General features: G+C 35.3%; 1 pseudogene; it reads right to left on the bottom strand.

The window, feature by feature from the left end:
* Positions 1–773: 773 nt before the first annotated feature.
* On the bottom strand, positions 774–15,542 carry LOC141499246 (high mobility group protein B1 pseudogene; annotated as a pseudogene).
* Positions 15,543–25,896: the final 10,354 nt, after the last annotated feature.

Genomic DNA, 25,896 nt, shown 5'->3' with positions numbered 1-25,896 from the left:
TATCAGCAATTATTTGTTCTGCAAATATCAGACAATAATATTTATTAAAATCTAGTTTGAAGACTGCATTAATCTCTTTAGGAGCTTTCCAAGGAAACAACTTTTGGGTAGTCCACAAGAGTTTTTACTGCTGGTAGTCCACAAGAGCTTTTACAAAGTAGAAGGAATTATTGGCCACAAATAGATCTTGGGGGAAGAAAATCCAGAAATTGTCAACACTAATCTGTCAATGTGAGCTACATATCCAAGGTATGACTATAAAGTGATAAAATTGATTCATTTGCATTAATTGGAGGCATGCTTAATTCATTCATTTATTTAATTTTAATAAAAATTGTATTTATTTAAAAGTATTCAGAATGGCAAGAAAACAGTTGTAACTTTTTTGTTCTTGCAATTACAGAAAAGTATTTCATTAATAGAGCAATTATTTCATATGCTGCACAAACACTGAAGATGAAAATGAACTATATCTCTATTTATAAATAATTTATGCTCTGCTGCCAACAAGAACCTGCTTTAAATTTCCATGCCAATTTAATGTTACCATACCATACCAGGCAAGGTTAGTGGCTATTGGAAATAGCTCTAAAGGACAGGGCTATAAGACACTTTCAATAGTGTGTTAACTATATGAAAAAAATTACTGTACAGTTTAAAAACAAATCTTAACACAGTCTTGCATTTCAATTTTTTTTCTTTAAAAAGAGTGAGTCATGTACAGTGTGTTTAAAATGCTTTATAGACAAGGAAAAGAGTTCTCTAGAATCAACTTATATCATTTTCCTCATTCTCCAATTGTCCTCATCTTCCCCATCTTCTTCTTCCTTCTTTTCATTGTTCTTCTCATCCTTGAGAACTCCTCCCTCTTTACCCACATCAGGTTTTCCTTTAGCCTGATATGTAGCAACATCTTTTCCATTCTTTTCCTTCAATATAACTGCCTTCTTTTCACAAGTTTGCTTGTCATCTGTGGCAGTATTATTCTACATTTCTCTCCATTTTTTTGGCCATATCTCCAATGGAAAAACCAGGATACTACCCTTTAATTTTTAGATAATACTCAGAACAATAAGAAAAATGCCAGAGGAGGCCTCTTTGGTTTCTTTTTCATAACAAACCTTATCAGTTTTTGCCACATCCTAAGATTTTTCTTTCTCTTTAGCAAGCATTGTCTTCCACCTTTATGAGCATTGTTTAGAAAATTCTGAGTTCACAGAAACACCTGGGTGCTTCTTCTTGTACTCCTCTTGATAAGTTTGCACAAAAAAAAATACATGAAGATGGGGCAGCTGGGTGACCCAGTGGATAGAGCACTGGCCCTGGAGTCAGGAGGACCTGAGTTCAAATCCAGACTTAGACTCTTGATAATTAGCTAGCTGCATGACCTTTAGCAAGCCACTTAACCCCATTGCCTTGCAAAACAAAAAAAAAAGTAAAAAAAAAAAAAGACATGAAAATATTTTCCCTCTCAACTTCATAAGATCACCTCTGCCCATTTTGTTATACTTTTCTTCAGTGCCTCACAGAGTAACCCACTCCCATCTGGCTGTTACTTGCTGCAGCCCTGTGTCTATGGAGTTCAATGTACTTCAATGACTTTTTTTAAAATTATAACTATTGGAGTCATATTGAATTGATGTGGGTTATTTAGGAAGGACCATTGTTGGATAAATTATACAGTGCTCTTTCTTTCCCTTCCTTTCCCCCAATACTGTCATACAGTCTGGAATCAAGGGACAATTTTAATAAGAATAAATATAAAGTCTAGTATTATACTTATCTTAAAAGCATCAGCCTCACAAGTAGAGAATGGGAGAGACACAGCTGGACAGTTTTTGTTTTTATTGTTCAGTCATTTGGTGGCTTGATACACCAGGTATTTGACATATGAGGAAACTGAGGCAAATAAGATTAAGTGACTTGTACAGGTTCACACAGTTCATAAGTTTCTGAAGTCATATTTGAACTTATCTTCCTGAATCCATGCCTGGTACTGTATTGCATCACGTAACTGCTCTAGGGAATCATAGATGTAGACCAATTAAACAGAGGGAATGGTTCTATTATGTTTTATTGCTCTTCGAAGAAGAACAGGAAGGGAGGGGAAAAAGAATAAGTTGGGATGCTGAGGAACAAAGAGGATGGAGTAAATAATCTCAAAAGGTCTCCTCTTTCTCTAACATCCCTCCCCATGAATATTTAATAACAGACTCTCTAGTTGTTTGTGTTGTTTTTTTACCTAAATGTTTCCTGTATACTGATTTCACCTGAAACATAAAGATATCAAGGGTTAGCTAGTTACCAAAAAAACCTTTAAAATGGAATAGAGCATCAAACTTTTGTCTGGATGTTGAGTATTACAGGTTATTTCAATTTTACAAATAACTTTTTTCTGATATAAATATAAAACAGAAGAAATAAGAAGCCACATGGATTTAAGGATTGTTAGATTACTTCTAGGCTAAAAGTGAAGGAGTTGCAACAGGGTGGGACTAATTAGTTTAGCCTCTGTTAAAACATTCTTGCTTGTTTGATTTGGTCAACCCTGGGGAATGGCAAGCTCTAAATCTCAGAATTATAAAGGAGTTCTAGTTTCTGAAGGGGAGTCCTTTTTAATAAATCTAGCCTCCACACAAAGCCCTCTAATAATGGGAAACTCACTACCTCCTAAGGCAATCCATTCAGAAACAGAATCACAAAAAAATCAAAATTTGATTATTGAATAGTTTATATTCTATGCCATTACTTCTCTGTAACTGATAATCATTGGTGCTGATTCTGAGATCCTACAATAAAAACCTATTTGCTCCTCTGCAAGATATTCTTAAGATATTTGAAGAAAACTGTCAAGGTCCCTCCTGCAACTTTTCCAAGCTAAAAAAAATTTTTTTCCCCTTTAGTTAATCACTGTAGGCAATAAATTTGAATTCTTCCTCTCTCTCTCTCTCTCTCTCTCTCTCTCTCTCTCTCTCTCTCTCTCTCTCTCTCCACTCCCACCCCACTGGCACAGCTCAGTCAAAAAAGTCAAGGTGATCTTGGGTTGCAATAATAGAGTGTTCAGTGTGGAGAAGGTTATAGTCTTGTTGTACTTTGCATTGAGCAAACCACATATGAAGTTTTTATTCTGTTTTGTTCATCACATTTTAGAAAGGGTATTTTTTTATTTGAAGAACATCCAAAGGAGCGTCACCTTGGTGAGAGCAAGTTGAGTCCATTGCATAGATGGATTAGTTGAAGAAAGTAGAGTATGCTTAACCTAACAAAGAGAAGACTAGAGGGGAACATTATAGCTATCTTCAAATAAAAGAGAATTAGACTTGTTTTGTTTGACTCCTGAGACCAAACTAGGCTCAACAAAAGGAAAAACTTTCTAACATTTTAATTACCTAGAAATAAAATGAACTTGTCTTGAAAGAATGAATTTCTTTTTGGAGGTCTTTAAAAGGATAGTGAATCACAGCTTGTCTGAGATGTTACAGAGAAGTTTCCCATTCAGATATGGTTAAACTTGATGACTTGTGAAGTCCCTTTTACTTTTGAAGTGCTGTCATTCTTTAATCAGGGCTATCAGAGCCTATCTTCAAAGTGGAAGAAAACCAACTTATTCTGTATATATATATTTGTGACTTAGGAGAAAAGGCATTCTGATCTTTTGCCTTGTTGATTATGGAATTTGTCTGGTGTGGTGGCTCATGCCAATACAGTAATCCTTGCTACTGGGGAAGCTAACTTTGCTTGACCTCTGAAAGTCTGAGATGCCCAAAAGATAAAACCCTTTGGGTGAATGCACTAAACCTGGGAGATGGGTGGAGGCAGAGAATTAGGCTGCCTAAGGATGAGTGAATTGGTCCATGATAGGAGATAGTAGGTTAGAATTTCCTGACTAGTAATGGAACCAAACAGATGAGTGAATATTGTATTTCTAGCTGAACAAAATAGGAATACCTAATATTATGGGCAGCTAAGAGTAGTGGTTGAGCATTAGACCTAGAATCAGAAAGATCTGAGTTCAAATGCGGCCTCAGATATTTACCTGCTGTGTTACCTGGGCAAGTCACTTCATCCTGTTTGTCTCAGTTTCCTTATATGTAAGATGAGCAGAAAAAGGAAACAACAACCTCAAAAAAAAAGGATTATAGAGTCACACATGACTGGAGAGCAACAATGAAATTTCAAAAAAAAAAGAAAAAGAAAAAAGATTGCATGGGAGTGGACAGTGGTATTATGGGCTCTGGCTCTAGCCTTTGTTTTTGTCTCAGACCCTGCCAGGGTTAGAGAAGGACCCTATGCAACTGCCTGTATTTATTGTAACCTAGGAATGCTCTCCATAGATTAAACATGTTTCAGGACCCATATAATCAGATTGGCTTTTGGGGGGAAAATCCATGCAGAACATTTCAATAATTAAACAACAGTGGATAAATTGTAGGTTTAATATTCTTTTTGCCTATTATACTGAAATAGAATTACATTAAAATGTTGTTTTGTGCTGCCTCCAAGTTGATTTCCTCCTTTATTGTGGCAGATAATCTAACTGATGCAAACTTATTGCTTTTTTAAATGTTATGATAAGTTGCCTATCTTTTCATTTACTAAAACATTTAGTAAATACTGATTAGAAACTCCATTAAGATAATAACTCGATCATTTCTCTATTTTCTTCATTTTTGCTTTTGGATAAAATTTATAAAATTTGTTCTGAATAAAACCCAGCTGTGTGGTTATAAAATTTTATATAACATAACATATATATATATATATATATATATATATATATATATAAATAAAACATAATATAACATTTTATGTAAAACATCAGGAAATGATAAAAGTCATGGTTTAATTTTAAGCACTTCAGTCACTGATATACATTTTTGCTTTTTTACATAAACTGGACACTGCATGTAGCCTAATTTCTAACTACCTAACAACTTCTGGTGCTTGAGAGATTCTTAGACTTCAAAGTGACTTCAGAGTCCTAGAACTACCTTTACAAATAGTCATCTGAACTCTATTTGAAGATCTTGATTGTGAAATCACTAACCCTGAGGCAGAACATTTCCCTTGGTGTGATTCTGGTGGTCAGAAAATTTTTCCTTTTATTAGATGAATCTACATTTCTATAAATTCCATCCCTTGCATTTTGCTCAGCTATCTTCTCACATCCATAAAATTGCTAAAATTAGTAATAGAAATGACAGACATTTTGGAAAATAAGTAAACTAATAGATTATTGGTGGAACTCTAAATTGGTCCAACCATTATGGAAAACAATTGAAATTATGCAATAAAACTTTCAAATCCTTCGGGGCAGCTAAGGCTTTCCTGGTTATGTACCACAAACTGGTTAGTAGGGTAAAGAACTGTCCCATTTATATTAAAATACTCATAGCAGGATTTTTTTTCTCATAGTAAAAATCTAAAAACAAACTATGAATGAGTAGAAAAGTACTACTAATAATAATAGCTAACAATTATAGACAATTTTTATGTAGTACTTTAGGTTTGGTAAAGTAATATATTTGATCATTGAATAGCATAGATGCTATTGCTATTCTGATTTTACATTTGCCCAGGCAGTCATCATGTGTCTGAAGCAGAATTTGAATGCAGATCTCCCTGAATTGAAATTTAGTTCTCTATATATTATGCCCCTGGTTGCTTCTGGGTGCTCCACTAACTAAGTGTAACATACTGTTATTGAGTTTTGCAAAGATTGAGGTGGTTTGCTATTTCCTCCTTCTGCTAATTTTACAGATGAGGAAACTAAGGCAAACAGGGCTAAGTGACTTATGATGCTCTTATTATGTATTAAGTTGATAAGTGCTGAGAATATAAACCAAAAAAAAAAAAAAAGACAATCTCTGCCTTTAAGGAATTTACATTTTTTTAGACAGAGAATGACTACATATTACTACCACTATTACTACTTGTCCTTTGGATTCAAAGAAGACCACACCAACCAAGTGATTGGTGGTGTGACTTGCACAATTGTGTTTGTTAGAGTGAGGGCAGCCTTCTCACTTGTCTTTACCAGAACTATTCTTCCCTATGACCAGACTGTTAGGAAACAGGATTATTGGATATAATCTGGCTGTTGCAAGAGTCTTGAATTTGAATTGATTTCACTCCCCCCCACCCCATATCAGTGAGGCACCATGGGGCACCATCAGTACTGGACAAGCACCTGCATGTGATATCTGGCAACAGAATTCGACAACCCAATATATCCTAACTTGTCTCTTGTTGGAGTAATCATCAGTTTGACCTTCCTCCTAGACTTCCCTTTTTTTTGAGACACCACAGGAAGGCATGTTTTGGAATGGGATGTCACAGGATTGATGAATAGACTCATAAGGTGATTGATTGATAGACATGTTCTTTCTGGGAATAGTAATATTGATTTGATTATTATTTCCAGAGCAATAGGTGGAAAGTCAGAATCAGGAAGGATATGCATAACATTGTGGCAAAATGGATTATAGTGGGTTTAGGGTACCTAGATCTAGTGAACTTTTATTAGTTAGAAAGACAGGGCTTGACATGGAAGATGGAATGCTGTTGAGAACAGTTAAGTATCTCCTTACTCATTTTGGTTATTCATTTTAAACTGTTTTTGCTATAGTTTGCCTAAATTGAAGAGGTTTTTTTTTCATAGAGAAAACCAAAGAATGCCATTTAGAGGATGGATGTTCCCAACAACTGGAAGAGAGGCTGACGAAAAAGTGGTGTATGAATGTATTAGAATATTGTTGCAACATAAGGAATTACATTAATAAAAATATGAAGAATTCAGAGAAACTTTGAACAATTGTATAAACTGATACATACTGAAGAAATAAGAATCAAAAGAATAATACACATATATAACTATTTAAATGTTTATATATTGATTTAAATGATTTAAAAGAATTCAGGTCAAATCAAAGCTAATGTCATTTTAGATGACTGAAGCTAAAACAAATTTCATTCCTTTCTTTTAAGAAATAGTAGCATATAACAGCAGAAATAGAACGTGATGTCAATTATAATTATTATATTAGATGATTTTGCTTGCTTTTTGATAAGATCTTATCAGAATTATTGTGAAGTCAAAAGAAAATAGTCAAGAAACAAAACTTTAATTGAGAGGAAAAAAGTAAAAGGAAATTGGATTAACTGAGTATAACATATTCTTGTTGAACTCATGCTAGCTTTTTGTGATCAATTCTCTTTCTGAGTGATTGCAAATGTTAACATTCTTTCTCTCTCTCTCCATATATATATATATATATATATATATATATATATATATACATATACACATATGTATGTATATATCCTCTCTGTGTATGTCTTTTACCCAGATTGATTTTGTCTTCAGATTTTTGGCAGCTAGGTGGTGCATTGGATAGGACATGGGACCTGGAGTCAGGAAGACCTATACTCAAATACTAACTGTGTGACCCTGGGCAAATCACCTAACCCTGTTTGCCTCAGTTTCCCTATCTATAAAATAAGTTGAAGAAGGAAATGGCAAATCATTCCAGTATCTTTGCAAAGCTCAAAAAGAATATGGTATTAGTTAAACTAATTTCCTTTTGCTCTTTATTTTGGGTTTTACTACTACTAAAAGCATTTATATATTGATTTAAGTTTTGAAAAATATTTTTGCATATATTAATTCATTTAATCCTCACAACAACCATATGAGTTAATGTTGAGTTAATTGTGCATTATTAATATACTCAATTTACAGATGAAGAAACTGGGCAAATAGGGAAAGGTCATATGGCTAGTGTTTGAGGTAGGATTTGAACTCAGGCCTTCCTGACTCTAAGTTCTGCATTTTACCAATTGTGTCTAGCTATGATAACTGTTATTATTAATATCATTACTGCTATTATTGTTGTCTCTATGTTATAAATGGTTAAGCTGAACCTCAAAATGGGTAAATTTTTTTACCCTGGAATAGTTATGAAAATAGTTGATGATACTATACCATATTCAACCATGTATCCACCCTATCTATACAAAATTAAAAATACAAAACCTTTCCAAAGGAAGGAAGTGGTTTTGAGATTGAAGTAACCCTGTAATCTTCATCAGCCTCTTAGAGTTCTCTATGATTAGGAGTGCCCATTTATTATGTCTGAGACAAACCCCAGAAACTTGAATAATTCCTATTTTGTTATGGGGATGTTATGGGATAGCAGAGGGATGATCTTTGTTAAATGTGAATGCACCCAGTTCACTCTATGTCATAAGGATGACAGTTTTATTCTCTCTCTCTCTCTCTCTCTCTGCAAAGCAAGGGGTTAAGTGGCTTGGCCAAGGTCACATAGCTAGGTCATTATTAAGTGTCTGAGGTCACATTTGAACTCAGGGTCCTCCTGACTCCAGGGCCAGTGCTCTATCTACTATGCCACCTAGCTGCCCCTCAGATTTTATTCTCAAGCCCCAGTATCATTCCACACATCTAACCAAGAGCAGGTGTTTGGTATATCACATAATTACTATTCCTTCTCTGCTTCAGACAAGGGCCAAACATAAGATGGAGTTATATGATGTAGCAATGAGTAGGATAGAATAAAAATACACAGGATTAAAAAAATAAGGTGAAAGAAGAAGATGTTTATTTCAGTGTTATATTGCAGGGCCCTATATGTAAAGCCTTCAGTTTCTTAGAAAAATGTGTAGTGGGGCTTTAGTCAGAATGTATTGCAAATGAGTGTTTTTTGGTTTAGATGAATATTATTAAAATGATCATGGTAAAAGATTATGCTTCTAGCATCCTAAAAAAAGAGTAGATTTTCCATAGGTCACAAGGCAAATTCTGGAATTAGTCTTTAAGGCAATTCAGTCCTTCATTTATATAGGTTTTATATTTCCCCCCTTTTACCTTCCCATTGCATTTTGACATTAATAGACTAATAGCAATATTCAGAAAGTCTTAGGAATACAGAATATGCCCAGGTTACCTCCCCTTTTGCCATGGTTTATTGTTGGTAGAGTTGTTTTTCAGTTATGTCCTATTCTTCATGACTCTATTAGAGGTTTTCCTTGCCAGATTTCCTTGTCTTCTCCAGCTCATTTTATAGATGAGGAAATTTAGGCAAACAGGGTTAAGTGACTTGCCTAGGGTCATATAGCTGGTAAATGTCTAAAGCCAGATTTGAACTCATAAGGATGAGTTTTCCTGACCCTAAACCTAGTGCTCTGCAGGTTTAAACCACCACACCACTTATCTCCCTCTATGCTTTTGTTGCCACCTGTTATTTCCTATATATCTCCACTCTTGCCTCTTTCCTATAGTCATCTTTCACAGTTACAGGTGGGATAGTTGAATTAATACTGACTACAACAGAAATCTTTCCCCTTTTGCATCCCCATGCCCCACAGAAACCAGAGATGAGGAGACCTCCATCCCACCTGTCATCTGCCAATGTCCATGAGCTCTTTGCATTTCACTTAGTTTTCTGAATTTTCTTCAAAAAAATTAGGAGCAGCTGCAATTTAAAAAACGCTCCATCAATGCTCATTCTCTATTCTTGGCAGCTCAGCAGTGTACACACTCATGCCTCTCTATGAAGGTCACTTAGTCACTCAAGATTTTCATGTAAATATAAATCCCATGAACACCTCAGGAGAAGATCATGAAATGTGAAGCCTGTGTTTAGGGGAAGTGTTTCACTTCCAGATTTAAATTTATTCTGATTTTTTTCTGGAGCTGGTTTGTGGTCTTTTGGACCAAAAACCTTACTGATTTTTGGACTTTTATTTTAAATATTTCCTCTGAGACATTGTGTCCAAGTGAGCAAATGTAAAAGGTAGGAGAAAAAAACTTTTTTTTTTATTAAAAAAATTCCTTTTGATCCCATTCTCCCAAAATTAAAAAAGAAAAAATAAAGTTTCTGTGAAGGCCTAAATTTTCCATATAAGTGGTTCTTAGAATTCATTTTTCCCCTTTTTATTTTACAAGAAAGTGTTCGGGGCTCTTTAGAGTGGTTTTTGGCATTAATTCTATAATCTTCCGAAGGATTCATTTTGCTTGGGCAAAATAAAGTACCGCTTTGCTGTTGCCAAAACATACTTAAATCAGTTCAAGGAAAATCAGAGTTCCAGACTGCAATTTGGATAAATTATTCCTATAGAGCCTTGCTTCAAGATTTTTCCTATCTTGCTGGCACAGAGAGAAATTCTGTGTTGACTACTTTCTTATTATTAGGTCAAAGTCCAATGATATGTATATACCAAAGTTTGAAGAAAAATGGTTGTGATGTGTGTGTGTGTGTGTGTGTGTGTGTGTGTGTGTGTTGGCAACAAGGATGGAGAGTGGTTGACAGACTGGGATCATAAACTCATGGATTATGAATTTTGTATTAAATGATTCCCTAGAGTTCCTTTAGATAGTCCAATATTTTGTTTTACAGATGAGGAAACTGAGAACCAAAAAGATCAAGGGACTTAGCCAAGGTCACTGGCATCAAGGCTGAGTCAGGAATCACTGCAACAAGGTTCTAGGTAGATATGGTCATTCAGAATTCAAAATTAAAATGATATATCTGAATAAAGATCTCTGAAAGCTGATTTTCCACTTAGATTCCACTTGTTTCAATCCACTGGTTTTTGGTCTGGGTCCTCCCTATCCAAAGAGCCTCCATTCCATCTTCCTCTTTCATATCAATTCACATCTCTCCCTCTTTTTCTTGTCCTCTTCCTCTCTCCCTCTCCTATTCCCTCTCCCCCCATTCTCTCTCCTTGTTCCTCTCTCCACCATTCCTTCTTTCCTTCTTCTTCTTTTCTTCTCCCACTCTCTTCCTTTCTCTCATTTCTGCTTTCCTTCTTCCCCAATCCCTTTCCTATTCTCCTTTCTTTCTGCCTCTTCCATTCTCACTCCCTTTCTTTCTCACTATCTTATGCCATCTCTCTCTCCCTCCCTCTCCATCCCTCCTCCAGATTCTCCCCCACCCACCAGCTCAAGGATCCCTTCAAGCCTGCAATTTCTAATATGTGCTAATGTTATTAAGGTTTATGTTGACTATAGGAGTAGAATGTCTGAATGATTCAAGGACTGGGCTTAGAGTTAGGAATATCTGAGCTCTCTATGCCAAGGAAATCATAGATTTTAGGAATATTCATGATCAGATGCATTGATACCTAGTTTTGTTTTATATAGGTTTGCCTTGTATCTCCTTTATTTCTCCTGCTTTCTTGTCATAGTAACATAATCTTTCCAAAAGTCCACTCATCTAGAATCTCTGCTTGCTTAATTGGCATAGCCCCCATCCCCTTATACTAATTTTTATTTTTATTATGGGGACTGCCTCCTTTTTCTTTTTCTTCCTAGTTGTGCCAAGGTAAATTTGGATGTGTCTGTTATATGGTGTGTGTGTGTGTGTGTGTGTGTGTGTGTGTGTGTGCAATCATAAATGATTAGATAACATTAATTTAGAAAAAAATGTCTTTAAAGAATTTTGATTTCATTTAACACATGCTAAGAAGTCTTATTTAACTGTATTTTTTTGCAAACTCTTTCTTCTTTCACAACAATAGATTTTACATGATTGCTCATTTATAATCCTTATCAAATTTCTACTATCTAAGAAGAGATGAAAGGGAGGGAAAGAGAAAATTTGGAACTCAGCATTTTATTTAAAAAAAAGAATAGGGATGGTTAGGTGGCACAGTGGATAAAGCACTGGCTCTGGAGTTGGGAGAATCTGGGTTCATACATTTAATACTTACTGAGCTATGTGACCTTGAGCAAATCACCTAACCCCACTGCCTTGAAAAAAATACAAAAAGAAATTGGCTTTGTTTGTAATTGAAAAAAAAGTATTATTTTAAGTTTTATTTTACTTTTGTCACAAATTATACCATTGAAATCTTCATACTGGGAATTTTCTATACTAGCAAAATCTCCAGACTCTCATAACTACTGTCCAAAAATAGTAGATATAATTTAATCAGGGACAAGTACTATGAAGCAACATTCAAGCAAAGGAAAAAGGACTTCAAACTCTCAACTTTAGACTCTAAAATGATACTTTTACTTTTAAGCTACTTTAAAATTGATCAGAGAGATCTGTTTATCCCAGTCATAGAATCCTAGTATAAACCTGTATAGTTATTTATGTAGAATAAATATGACAAAAAGAAAAGACATATTTGCATAGTATATATTCATTACTTTTATTGATAGTAAATGTTTGAGACATATGGAGAAATATATTAATATTGAAAAGGTTACCAACTTTGACATTTCTGGAATAGAAGTGTTGCCAGCTGAATAAAAATCCACATGCCTTTCAAATGTGCAGGGCATCTCCACCTTCATTAAACAGAAATAGTGTAGTGCTAATAGGAAAGATCTAATAGAAAAAACAATAAACATTCCTATGCTGTTGGTTGAATATTCACAAATCAAACCCTCTGGCACAACACCAGAGACTACTATGTGGTTTGGTGGGTAGCACATAGAACTAGAGTCAGGAAGATCTGAGATCAAACCCAACTCAGATATTTTCTAGCTATGTGACTGTGGACAAGTCACTTAACCTCTATTTGCCTTAGTTTCTCACCTGTGAAATGGGAACATTCTGAACATAGAAAAGATGAACCATTTCAGTATCTTTGCCAAGAAAACCCCATGGACAAATCCTTAGGTTCATGAAGAGTCAGACATGATTGAACAACCAAACAACAACAAAATAACATCAGCATCTTACAGCAAGCCATTGGTAGCTTTTTGATAATTTGAGAAATAGTTAATGCAGGTGAGTATCTCTTACCCCAGATTAATAAATGTCTGAAGACAGAATGAGAATCAAATCTCACAAAAATATATTGTGAAATGGGAAAGAGCTATTGGTCATATACTACTTCCTTTGCATCATTAGACCCCTATGCAATTAGTCTTTGAGACTCAAGAGAGCCTACAAGCTAACAAAAAAGTAGGATTGGCTGCCTTAGGAGGGAGGGAGTTTTGCCACTTAATAGCTCTTCTGTCTCTCTCTGTGGCTCATCTATAAAGTGACTGAAGATGGTGTTCTAAGGCCCTTCTAGCTCCTCTATGATCCCGTGATCCTTTCCAAGATAGGTATGGATGACTTTTTGTCAAGGAGATTCTACAAGAATTTCTGCTTGAGTGGGAGCAGCTAGGTGGTGGAATTAGGAATTTAGAACTTGGAACTTGGAATTAGGAAGACTCTTCTTCATGAGTTAAAATCCAGCCTCAGACACTTATGAGCTGGGTGACCCTGGACAAATCCCTTATCCCTGTTTGCCTCAGTTCCTTATCTCTAAAATGAACTGGAGAAGGAATGGCATACCATTCCAAGTATCTTTGCCAAGAAAATCCCCATTGGGGTCATGAAGAGTTGGATGTGACTGAAATGACTGAACAACAGCATCAACAGGGGAAGCTAAGCTAGGATAGAGTACCAGTCCTGTAGTCAGAAGACCTGAGTTCAAATGTAGCCTCAGATACTTGCTACCTGTGTGATGGGGCAATTCATTTGACTTCAGTTTCTTCAATTAAAAAAATGGGGGTCAAAATAATTCCCATCTCTCATGGTGGTTGTGAAGCTCAAATGAGATAATATTTGTAAAATGCCTCATATATGAGTGGCACATAAGAGATATTATATAAAGGCTTTTATTATTTATTGCTTGCCTAGATGATCTCTCAGATTCTTTTTAACTTTGAGTCTATGGAGTTGCTAGCACAGTGAGAACTAGTATCAAAAGTGCTTTTCCACATGGACTTTTCCACCTGTACAAATTGCTGAAGAGACTAGACAAAAACGTTCATCGTGTTGTATTTGTTAATGATATTCTAAGAGAACAGCATGTTGGTATAGGAATGAATGAATGAGAAAGTATTTATTAATTACTTTCCAAGTAAGGGACTAAGCACTGAGGATAGCTACTGAGGCAATCTCTGCCCCTAAGGGACTTAGAGGAACAAAGAGGGAGAGAGAATATAAGGAAGTGATGATCAGGGAAAGGTGTTTTGGTCTGGAATTAGATGAGATTTCTTCCAACTCTGAAATTCTGTGATTCAGGATATCACTGGAATAATGAGTGAAACAATGGGGAAGTCAATTGTCCCATTTTTTTGAGAGGCAATGATGGCATTAATTTTATTACAGCTCTCAGATTAAGATTTGGAAAACTGGAATTGGGCTTTGTTCTGGTGGGGATGTGAGTAGCTGCAGATTGGAAAATGGTCTGGGTGAGGAAGCACAATTCCAAAGTTACTAGATGATTGGCTTAGCATCTATTGGGAGTGATCTTGGGATTCTGGTTTGGAAGGTGGAATACAACAATGATATAGGGAGACAAGGCCAGCGTAAATCAAGCATGGTCCCATGGAGTTCAGAACTGAATGCCTTATCTATATACCTGAAATCTATCACTGAAATTGTTGCTGACTGACTCTTCATGACCCTTTTAGGGTTTTTTTGGCAAAGACTAGTTTTTGCCATTTCCTTCTCCAGTTTATTTTTCAGATGAGGAAACTGAGGCAAATAGGGCTAAGTGACTTGCCCAAGATACACAGCTAGTGAGTACTGAGGTCACATTTGAATTCAGGTTTTCTCAACTCCAGACTCAATACTCTATCTTTGAGAAAGAGTGGTATATTAAAACTCTATTCAGATACAACTACTGAGTTAAGCAAAAACATGTCTTCAGCTTGGAAGAGTAATAGTTTTTAACTTAAGAAATGAAAAGTTCCATTTAATTAAGCAATAGAAGCAAAAAATTAGGCCATAAGCAAAGCCAGATTCAATATAACAAGGAAAACAATTGTTATATATTAAAATACCCCAAATATAATACTGATTTTTTTAGAACTCTGCTTGTTTTTTGAAATTTATACGGACATAGTAAAAACCCAATACACAAGACTGAAATGCTCATAAGTAGCCTGTATCCTTTAGACACCTTTTGCTAATTCCTCATCCATATCATGTCCACTGTCTTAGGACCTTTACTCTTTTTTCTCTACACCCTTTTCTTTTGTTACCTCATCAACCCCCATGAGTTCAATGGACATTTTTATTCAGATGATTTTCAAAATTGGATATACTTCCTTGTCTTCCTCCCAAATTCCAATTTTCCATCAGTTCTCCAGTGGATAATCAACACTGACTTTTCCATAAGCATTTGACTCAACATATCTAAAACAGAATGCAATGTCTTTCTTTTCAAACATATCCTTCTTCCAAATTCCTCCCTCTCTCTGATTGGAGTGGATGGAAGTTGAGCAACCAGGGATTTTACCTGATCATTTCCCACTCAGATACTTTCATGGACTTCATGATCTCCAGAAACTCATCATTCTATAAGATGAAATCAAATCTGAAATTCATATCTTAGATCATTTCTTTCCCAGTTGTTGGGATTCATCATGCCCTCATTCCAGATATTCCCCCCCCCCCCTTCAACTTCTTTTTATGTATTGACTCTACCTCTTTGAGGGCAGGGATTGTCATACCTTTGTTTGTTTCTCCAGCATTTACCAGTGTCTGAATTTGATGTTGTTCAGTCATTTTCGGTCATGTCTGATGTTTCAAGATCCCATTTGGGGTTTTCTTAGTAAAGATACTAATTTACCATTTTATTCTCCAGTTCATTTTCCAGATGAGGAAACTGGGGGAAAACAGGGTTAAGTGACTTGCCCAGGGTCACATAGCTAGTAAGTGCCTGAAGTCAGATTTGAACTCATGAAGATGAATCTTTCTGATTCCAGGTCTGACACTATCTACTGTATGACCTGCCTGAAACACAGTAGACACTTAATAAATTTTTATTGACTGACTCTGACTTCTCTGTTAATATCTGCAGGACCACCATCTTTCTATTCACCCAGGATCACCACCTCAAAGTCATTCTTAGCTTCTCACTTACCCCCTCCCCCCCCCAAAAAAAGATTTAGCTCAAACACCACCTTCTATGTGAAAGGGAAGTCTTTCCTGATTCCTTCCTCCCAGCTTCTAGCTAGTAAACTTGCACTTTTCAAATGATTTTATATTCATTTTATGTATTTCATGCATATACTTATCTGTGTACATGTTATCTTCTCCATTAGAATGTAAGCTTTCTGAAGGCAGGTTCTATTTCACTTTGGGTCTGTGTCTAGGAAAGTGTCTGTTGTACATATGTGCTTAACAAATGTGATTGATTGAAAATGATATTTCATAAACTTCCATGAGATGTAAACAATCAATGCAATGTCATGAGCATTCAGTTTGCATCCAGCAGCCCTGAGTTTGAAATCTGGCTATGTTTGCCAGGTCCTTGAATAAATCACTTTATTTCTTTATTTCCTCATCTATAAAATAAGAACTGGGACACCTAGATTGCAGAGTGGTTAGAACACTGGGCTTGGAATCAGGAAAACTCATCTTCCTGAATTTGAATCCAGTCTTAAACACTCACTAACTGTCACTTAACTCTGTCTGCCTTGGTTTCCTTATCTGTAAAATGAGGTGGAGAAGAAAATGGCAAACAGCTCTAGCATCTCTGACAAGAAAACCCCAAATAGAGTCACAGAGAATTGTACAACAGAACAGTGAAGAAAGTGAATAATAGACTTGATATCATCAAAGATTTTTTCTAGTTCTAGGCATCTATAATTCTGCTTTTTCAGTGCATGTTATGATATATCACAGAATACTAAGCCCAGAAATCCTTCTGCTTTCCATTTTTTCTTACTGTTTCCACTACCAAGAAATAAGTAAAGTTAAAACATAAAACTTTTGTTTTAATTTTTTTCCAGGGTCAGTTTTGTGACTACTGTAACTCTGGAGATCCCAATAAAGCTCACCCAATAACCAATGCAATTGATGGGACTGAACGTTGGTGGCAAAGCCCTCCTCTGTCTTTGGGTTTACAGTACAATAAAGTCAATGTTACCCTAGATCTGGGACAGGTAAGTTACTTATTCACTTGACATCAACAGAAAAAATGAATCATTGCTTTTACAGCTTATGGAATTGATATTCTATTAATTTAAAAATACTTTTCACTATTTATTTTTTAAAAAATAATTTTAATTTTGGTTATTTTGAACTTGACAAATACCTGCAAACCCTTCTGTAAACAAAGAACAGAATAATAGCTAACATTTATAAAACACTTTAGGATTTGTAAAGTACTTTCCAAATGGTATCTCATATTCTCTTTATAACAACTCTAAAAGGTGGTGCTATTATTATGCCTCTTTTACAGATGAGAAAACATATAACTAGCTTGCTCAGGTACACACAACAGATAAGTTTTTGATGCAGGATTTAAACTGTTGTCTTCTAGACTCTTAAGTCTCAGTCTCTCACTGTTTCCTGATGCTTAAAGAGTATTATACATGAACTGAATTGTGACTCTCCATTACCTATAGTTTGCTATTTTTGAAAAATACTTAGTATAATATATTCAAAACCATTTAAGAGGTGTCTTGCTTTCCTGTTTCTCCTATATTTCTATCCTCCTTAGTACATTAAAAAGTTTCAATAATCCCATTTTCTTTCTTTTCTTTTTTTGTCATCATTGTGCTACTTCCCTTCTTTCTACTCAATTGTCCTTTCATGAGAAATAATTCACCCTTCCCCCAACCAAAGCCTTAACAAAATTAAGCAAAACAAATGTAGACATTGTCTGTGTTCGATAAGTTAAGTCTAATTCTATACCACAAATCCACAATCCATCACTTTTCTATCAGGAGGTAAAGAATATTCCTGTTTTTTTAAAAGAGATTAGAAACAAAATTCATCTTCTGAATTATATACAGACAAGAGAGAACATTTTCATATATAAATAGTAAAAAGATCATATATGAAACCAGAAATTGCTATTATGTGGTTTATTTTTTTAAAGTTTTTTTTTTAACAAATTCAACATATTATTTCAAAGCTTCCCTGTTTATTTGTGTTTCCCCTTGAACTTCCTTCCCTTTTGTTCATTTCTTAAGATAATTCAATGACTCTCTTTTAGTTGGGGAATGTTCTTGATCATTATCATCATCCACTATTCATTTTTATACATTCTTGACTAAACCTGACTAGTGCTAAACTATGTTCTTTAATTGACAAAGGTATTTTTTGTTTGTTTTTGAGGTCTGTGATAGACATTCTTTTCCTAGGAATCCTGGCCCTGATTGACACCAGTGAGAAATAATCCTGTATCCTACTTTCAAAAACACTCCCAAGTCATCTTATGAAACTTAGTTTCATGATTTGCCTTATCCCCCAAATCTGGGAGTTCCAATGGATCAGATTGCAATTCTGATTTCACATGATTCTCAGTTCCATGACCTTTGTTCAAGCTGAAACTAATCTATTTTCTGGCTAGTCTGGTAAAAATTGTACCATGAATTAATGGAGTATCCCACAAAAGAAACTCTGAATAAGGTGAATCTGAAAGGGTGAACTAACCCCACACACTGAAGGTCTTTAGAGCCCTTCTCTCTGTTATAAGGTCTTATAGAGTTTCTTGTGAAATTCCTGTTGGTTTAAATTAATATGGTTCATTGACTGTACTGAATATCAGCTAATTGAATCTGACTCTGGGAAAAATTTTGGTAGATTCTTGATGGTCCAAGAGTCTCGTTTTATTCTTTCTAACAATAATTTATCTATTTTGTCAGTTAATGGTGCAGCCAAGCTGGGAGATTGGATTTGTGTTCTATTATTTAACCACAGGTTGGTAATCTATTCAAAATGCCATTATTGAATTTGGCAAAAGATCAGATGGATCTGTGTTTATTCTTTTGCCCTGAAAACTAATTTTATTGTTTTTGTTTTGTTTTAATACTCCTTTGATGTGTTGGAAACTTCTAATTAGGAAAATTAAATAGGAATGTGCCAACATAGGAATAATCCATTAATTTGCTTACTATTGGGACATTAAAAATGGAATGGGGAGCAAAGAATATTTAAACCCCTGGTCTCCCACCCCAGGAATTATGAGCAAACCCAGGGATGTGAATGAAAATACAACCAGTCCTGAAAAACCTAGTGAGGTCAGCAGTAGCATTAGGAGGGCTCAGTTAGAACCCCAAAGTATGGACAGAGCAGGAAAGGAAAAGATTTAAGATGAAAATAAGTTTAAAGTAGGCATTCCAGAGAGCACAAATGAAGAACAGGTGGATCTGTAGCATTTGAGAAGCAGGGTTGAGAAAGATGGGAGTAAGGGAACAGGCACAGGTGGGAATAGGGGATTATTCAGAGGCAGCCTAATGTTCAGAATATTGGAAGTATGATAACTATTGGTATAGAGTTTCATCAGTATCTAGAGAGTAATCCATGAGGGAGGCACATGATTAGTTTATTCAAAGTCCTTCTTTGAGGTCTTAGAGCAGGTAGAGATGTTAAGTCCTGTGATCTTGGGAGGACCATCTCACATCAGGCAAGATCAGATGAAGGTATGATTTGGGGGAGTCCAGACAGGAGACAGGAGGCAATTGCCTTCTCTGATTCTTTTGCTAGATCTCCCTTTAGGTGATTACTACCTATGAGCATCCTGTATGGCTCAGTTCTGAGCGCTGTTTGTTCTCCTTCTGAACTCTCACTTCGTGATCCTAATGACCATTGCTATGCAGTTGATTCCCAATCTTAGTCATCTTTCCTGAGCTACAGTCCTGTATTCTAGAAGCTTACATTCTACTAGATGAAGAAACTGAGGCCCAGTGAGACAAAAGTGATTTATCTATGGACATGCATATAAAATCTAAGCATCATAGCTTGAATTTGAACTAGTTTTCCTAGCACTAAATTCTTTGCTCTTGTCAATGCACTGCACTAGTTTAACAACATGTTAAGTTCCTAATAGGTTCTATGATTTCATTACTATAGGTAACTTCCAGGTGAAGAGGGAAGGTTATGTGTAGAGAATGATAAGTAGGCTAGTCACATAAAAGGTAGTGAAGTTTAAGAACACTGGATATGTAGGAAGGGGGCAAGTTATGAAGGGCTTTAAAAGTCAAACAGAAGATTAAATCTATCATACCAGAAGTAACAGGGAATTCACTGGGCCTCAGTTTCTTCAGATAATAGGATGTAGGCTTCTTGAATACAGGGATTGTCTTTGTGTTCCTAAAATTAAGGGCAATGCTTTGAACATAAGAAATGTTGGATTTGATTAGATTAGATATGTAGAATGAGAGATTTTGATTTGCTGATTTATAAGATATTTTTCAATTGTAAGTGCTTATATCCTAATTCACAAGTTTGTGGTAAAGAAAGAAACTTTTAAGCTTTAAAGTAGTATTTCATTGTGAGTTGTTATTGCCACTTCTAGGTCTTTAGGGAGAGTTTCTTGCTTTATGCAAAAGAATAATTTCCTAATTGTAGAAATTCAGACATCCACAGTGAAGATATTTAAGAATGAGAGAGGAATACTGAACAAAGCATTGAATTTGGAGACAGAATGCTTTATTCAAAATCTGTCTCTTTTATTTAAAATTGTGTGACATTGGACAAATTGTGTGGTCTCCATTTCTTCATTTGTACAAGGAGATTGTTGGAGTTGGTAGTTTCCAAGACACTGTCCAGTCCTAAATCTATAATCCTATGACCTTTCAGATGTCTCTGAAATCACAATCTACCTGTGCATCATGGCAGGGTCCCTTTGTCCCTCAAATACTTCATAGTGACACAATAAAAATATTTCTTGGGAATGGACACTGAATTTTAAAAATAAAGAGAAATGTACAATATATCCCTTATGCAGTCTTTAAAAATAGTTGGGTGTTTTTGTTTCTTCCCCAGTGAAAGCTGACAAATTTTAGATATATTTTGGCTTCAAACCATGGCAGGCATTCCATTAATAATGTTAGTGGAAGGCTTATAAGAGAAAAGGCCAAATTCCATGAATTTACCATAGAGGTTCTGAAAACTCTTGGACTAAATATAATATCTCAAGGGAAACCATGGCATTCCTCTTTCTCCAGGGAGGGCTAGCCCACAATATTCATTCTATTCAAGGGCATTTTCCCATTAGCCTACACAGCTCTTTTCTTTATAAGAGTTATGAACTAGTGCTGGAGTCTTTCTCTTAGATGGACATCCTTACTTTTACCCCTTTCTTCAATATATCACTTTTCACATGGTTCTTATCTTTATGGTCATATATAAACTTATTTTATTCCTTTTTTTTTCCTTCTCCCTCTTTCTCACCCTAATACTTTTAGTTCCTCTAGATACCTAAGATATTTGTGACCCTTGGAACTTTTCCCCTTTATCTTCTCATCTTCTTTCAACTCTTCTCAACTTTCATGCCCCATCCCTCTTTCCTCAGTCAGCCAAATCCAATACCTCCAAACACTTCCCACATCATACCCTCTTCTTGCTATCATTCACCTCTTTTACTCTTCCTGGTGGCTATCCAAATAAAATTTTAGTTTAGATTTTAGTCTTTCCCTTAATACTGTTTCTCTTTTGCCTCTAACAGATGTTCTAAACAATATCGTTGGTCTCTTCTGTAAAAGTCTTTCTGTTGAATACTGTCTCAAAAGATATTATCTCTTTTCTTTTCTTCAGTATCATTGCACTATGTCTAAGTTCTTCCTTTGGGCCTATCATTCTATTTAAATATTTTATTAACGTAAAAAATTCTAAGCTGCTTGTATCCTTGATTCCTAACATAAACTTCTCCAGCAGCTAACATGAACTGAGATTTTCCTGTTCATAGTCCCTAAAATTTAATTCTTGAAGAGAATAAAGGAAAATGTTGGGTATATGAATGTTCAACTGTTAAGTTGTTTCAGTCATGTCCTTCTCTTTGTGACCCCATTTGGGGTCCTCTTGGCAGAGATACTGAATTGCTTTGCCACTTACAACTCCAACTCATTTTGCAGATGAAGAAACTGAGATAAAGAGGATTAAGTGACTTACCCAGGATCACACAGCTAGTATCTGAGACCAGATTTGAACTCATGAATATGAGTCTTCCTGGATCCAAGCCCAGTGCTCTATCCATTGCCATTTAGCTGCCCACATAATTTAATAATGATGTTAAAATACCACTGTGTGTGTGTGTGTGTGTGTGTGTGTGTGTCTGTGTGTGTGTGTCTGTGTGTGTGTGTGTGTGTGGTGGGGACTCCTCTCCCTTATATCTACATTTCTTTTGAAGATATAATCATGATGAAATTTAAGCATAAGAGAATTAGGTAAGCAAAAATAATTATTTTGAAAATAATAACTGGCATTTATATATGATTTGAAGATATACAAATTGTTTTATGTATAGTATCTTATTTGATCCTCACAATAGTATTGGGAGGTATACGTTATAGATATTTTTACATTTATTACTGATATAAAAACTTAGCAGTTTGCCAATGATCACACAACTAATAAAAGGCAGAAAAAGGAATTGATGTCTTCTTTGGTTCCTAGTTTATTAAAACTCTATTATAACACTTTATTATAAGGAAAGAGACTTTGGCAGTGAAGATTAAACAGTTAATGAGGGAAATCCTGGAAATCTCTTGAAAATTTTAAAACAAAACACGTAGAGGCATCTGTGTTTAAGCACTTTCTTATCAAAATCTTGCCTGAAGTCAGAAGGATGAACTTTATGTCTTTTGGAATATCTTCATGTGGTTTGATTCTCTGACTCATTCAAGAAAAATGGATATTTGTCAAATGAGATGATACTTATATATGGAAAACAATTTGTGGGAGGACGCATTGTGTAGATTTCCCAACACACACACACACACACACACACACACACACACACACACACACATACGCACACATACACAATATACACCCATACACACACAGAGTTATACTAGAGCAAATACTAAAGCAAAGCCTCCTGGTAGGAAGGCATGCCCTTGATCATATCTTTTCTCATCTGGTTTGTTTCTAGGATTTTGATTTTAAAAACCACCAAAAACAAATGACTGAATAGTATACTAAGGCCCCTTTCTCCCTTGAAAATATCACATTGTATAGGAAGAATGTTGGATATCAGCCAAGACTACATCTTCCACATTCCTTTTAACTTCTTTATTAAATAATCTAGTCTCAAGATGAGTGAAATAAATTGAGAATGAGATAATCAATAAGTATGTGTAAGACCTGTGCTAGGTAGTGTGGACAAATAATATAAATATATATATATATATATATATATACACACATGTGTATATGTCTCATATGTAAATATGTATATGTAAACATATATTATGTATGTATATGACAATCTCTGCTCTCAAAGAATTTACAATCTCGCTAGGGAGATGAGATATATCTATGTGTATAAGGATGGCAGGATTCAATTGAACGAGTTGTTGTCTTTTCACTTAAAATAATAACACATTCCATACACTAATATCTTTATCAGATGAGAACATCTCTATGAATCAATAAATCAGTTCAGAAAGAGAGAAATATTTTGAGGCAATACTTGAAGTGAGATGATACTGCATAGGAAATGTATTAGGATTAGTTTAAAAAATTGATCCCACTCTCTGAGGCTTTGTTAAGAACAGCAAACCATTTCAGAATTCTAGTGGTAAATCACCTTAGTGATGTAGCAGATTTAATCAAGCCCCAGAAAGTGAATCTTGTCGGAGGTAGGAAAGAACCTCTATGGTCACCCCTAACCCTTGACTAGAGGATAGACTTGTAAACTTTAAAAAGTCAGAAGATTTGGTACTTTCCATATTTAACAATAAGAAATGTCCCTGCAATAATAGTGGCTGATGTCAGTGGCTTCATTTGGGAGACACACTGAAGCAAACTAGATACTCTGAGGGAAGTTTGCTTTAAGTTTCACAAAGAACTTATCAGAAAGCTACACCATGCACCTTAATACTAGATACTTCTAAACAAAGGGGAGTGGAGGTAGAACTACAACAAGATTTTTAACAATTTTAACATACTATGTTACATGTAAAAAGAACAAATACAGGAAAGCATTTAGCTAACATAGGGAGAATTTCTCAGTATCTATTTTGAGAAAATTCTTCCCTTGCATGTTGGAAAAACTTTAGACTAAAGGACTGTAGGGCAGCTAGGTAGTACAGTGAATAGAGCATCTCAGCCTAGAGTCAGGAAGATCTGAGTTTAAATCTGACCCTGGGTAAGTCACTTTACCCTGTTTGCCTCAGTTTCCTCATCTATAAAATGAGCTGGAGAAGAAAATGATAAACCATTCTAATAGCTTTGCCAAATGGACTCATGAAGAGTCAGACACAATTAAAAAATTACTCAACAACAAGAAAACTGAAATATGGAGGGAAAATTCCCTGGGAATAATAATAGTTAAGGTACTGATAAAAACTTTCTCGAAATTTTTTTATTTATCTCCTTATATATCTGACCTACCTTTTGTCCTATATTATAGATTACTTTAGGAAATGAACTATATTGAATACACCTTTGACTTTCACATGACAACTAATCAACATATGGTAGTTCAGTTGAACTGAATATAATAAGTCTGAAATGAAGGATACAGACAATACACCCAGTAAAAAGAGGATGAGGTCATGCTCTTCTGAGATTATTAAGGAAACCTTTACAAAGGATGAAGGACTTCATTTTAAGGAGTGAGTAGGATTCAAGCAGACAGAGAAGGGGAGTGAGGTAGTAGTTAAAATTATCCTAGGAAATGGAGACAGTGCAGCTAGAACCCTGTAGATGGGTGTGTGCCAATAGGGGCTGGGTGACAGCAATGTGTACCACTTTGGATCTAGTATTTTGTGTTGTATGTGGTCCATTTGGAACAGTCAGAGGTGATTAGTGAAAATATAGATTATTGTTTTTTTTAGATTTTTCTTGGTGAAGATATTGGAGTGGTTTGCCATTTCCTTCTCCAGCTCATTTTACAGATAAGGGTTAAATGATTTGCCCATGGTCTCATAGCTAGTACATGTCTAAGGTCAAATTTGATTGAAATCATGAAGATGAGTCTTACTGACTCCGGGTCTATCAATCTATCCACTGTGCCATATACCCGTCCCTAAATATCAATCCTAAGGAACACTTTTATGCTTCTTTTGAAAATAAAATTCTTCAATTCTGATCTCAGTGACCTTGAAAAATTAGATTTCTGAAAATGCATTTAGGACTGAGTCCTTATAGTAGACAGTACTTTAGGGTGACCTTATGTCAACATTAAGGTTACATGTATATCTTGGGATCACTTTTATCTCACTATCAAACAAAGCATTACAAACTTTCCAGTTTAGATTATTATCATTAAATAATACTAATAATAGGCACTATTTATGTAGCACTTGAGGGTTTACCAAGTGTCTTACGTATATTACTTTATTTTCACAGCAACTCTGAAAATTTGGGCTCTTCCCATTTTATAGACAAGGAAACCAAGGCAGATGGAGTTTAAAGCAGATTTTTCCAGTCACCCAGTTTGAACTCATGTCTTCCTAACTCCAAGTCCAGTACTCTTTCTATGTAAAATTTTGTGCCAGATACTGAACAGAAGAGAAAAAAGACTGCCAAAATGATCAGATAGCTATGAATTTATTAAAAGTCGATCTGAGAATAAACATTTTTAAGCTTCTAGACACTATACTAAGTTCTACAAAGAAAGGTAGAAGATAGACACTGCTTTTACATGTCAACATGTAAAAAACTAGATACGTATACAAGGTAAAAAAAACAGGCTGCATATAAGGTAATCAAGTAAGAGAAGCATTAAGGAGGATCAAGAAAGGTTTCCTGGAGAAGGTGAGATTTTTAGCTGGAACTTGAATGAAGCCAATAAAACCAGGAGGAAGAGATGAGGAGAGTGAGTGTTCCAGGAATGGGAAACTGCAGAGGAAAATACTCAGAGTCTGAAGATGAGCATCTTCTGTGATGAATAGCAAGATGGACAGTGTCACTAGATTGCAGAATACGTGGGAGAAGGTGAGGAGTTAGAAGACTG

This window comes from Macrotis lagotis, chromosome X, assembly GCF_037893015.1.
Source record: "Macrotis lagotis isolate mMagLag1 chromosome X, bilby.v1.9.chrom.fasta, whole genome shotgun sequence".
NCBI lineage: Eukaryota > Metazoa > Chordata > Mammalia > Peramelemorphia > Peramelidae > Macrotis > Macrotis lagotis.
This window is presented reverse-complemented; position numbering and strand designations above follow the sequence as displayed.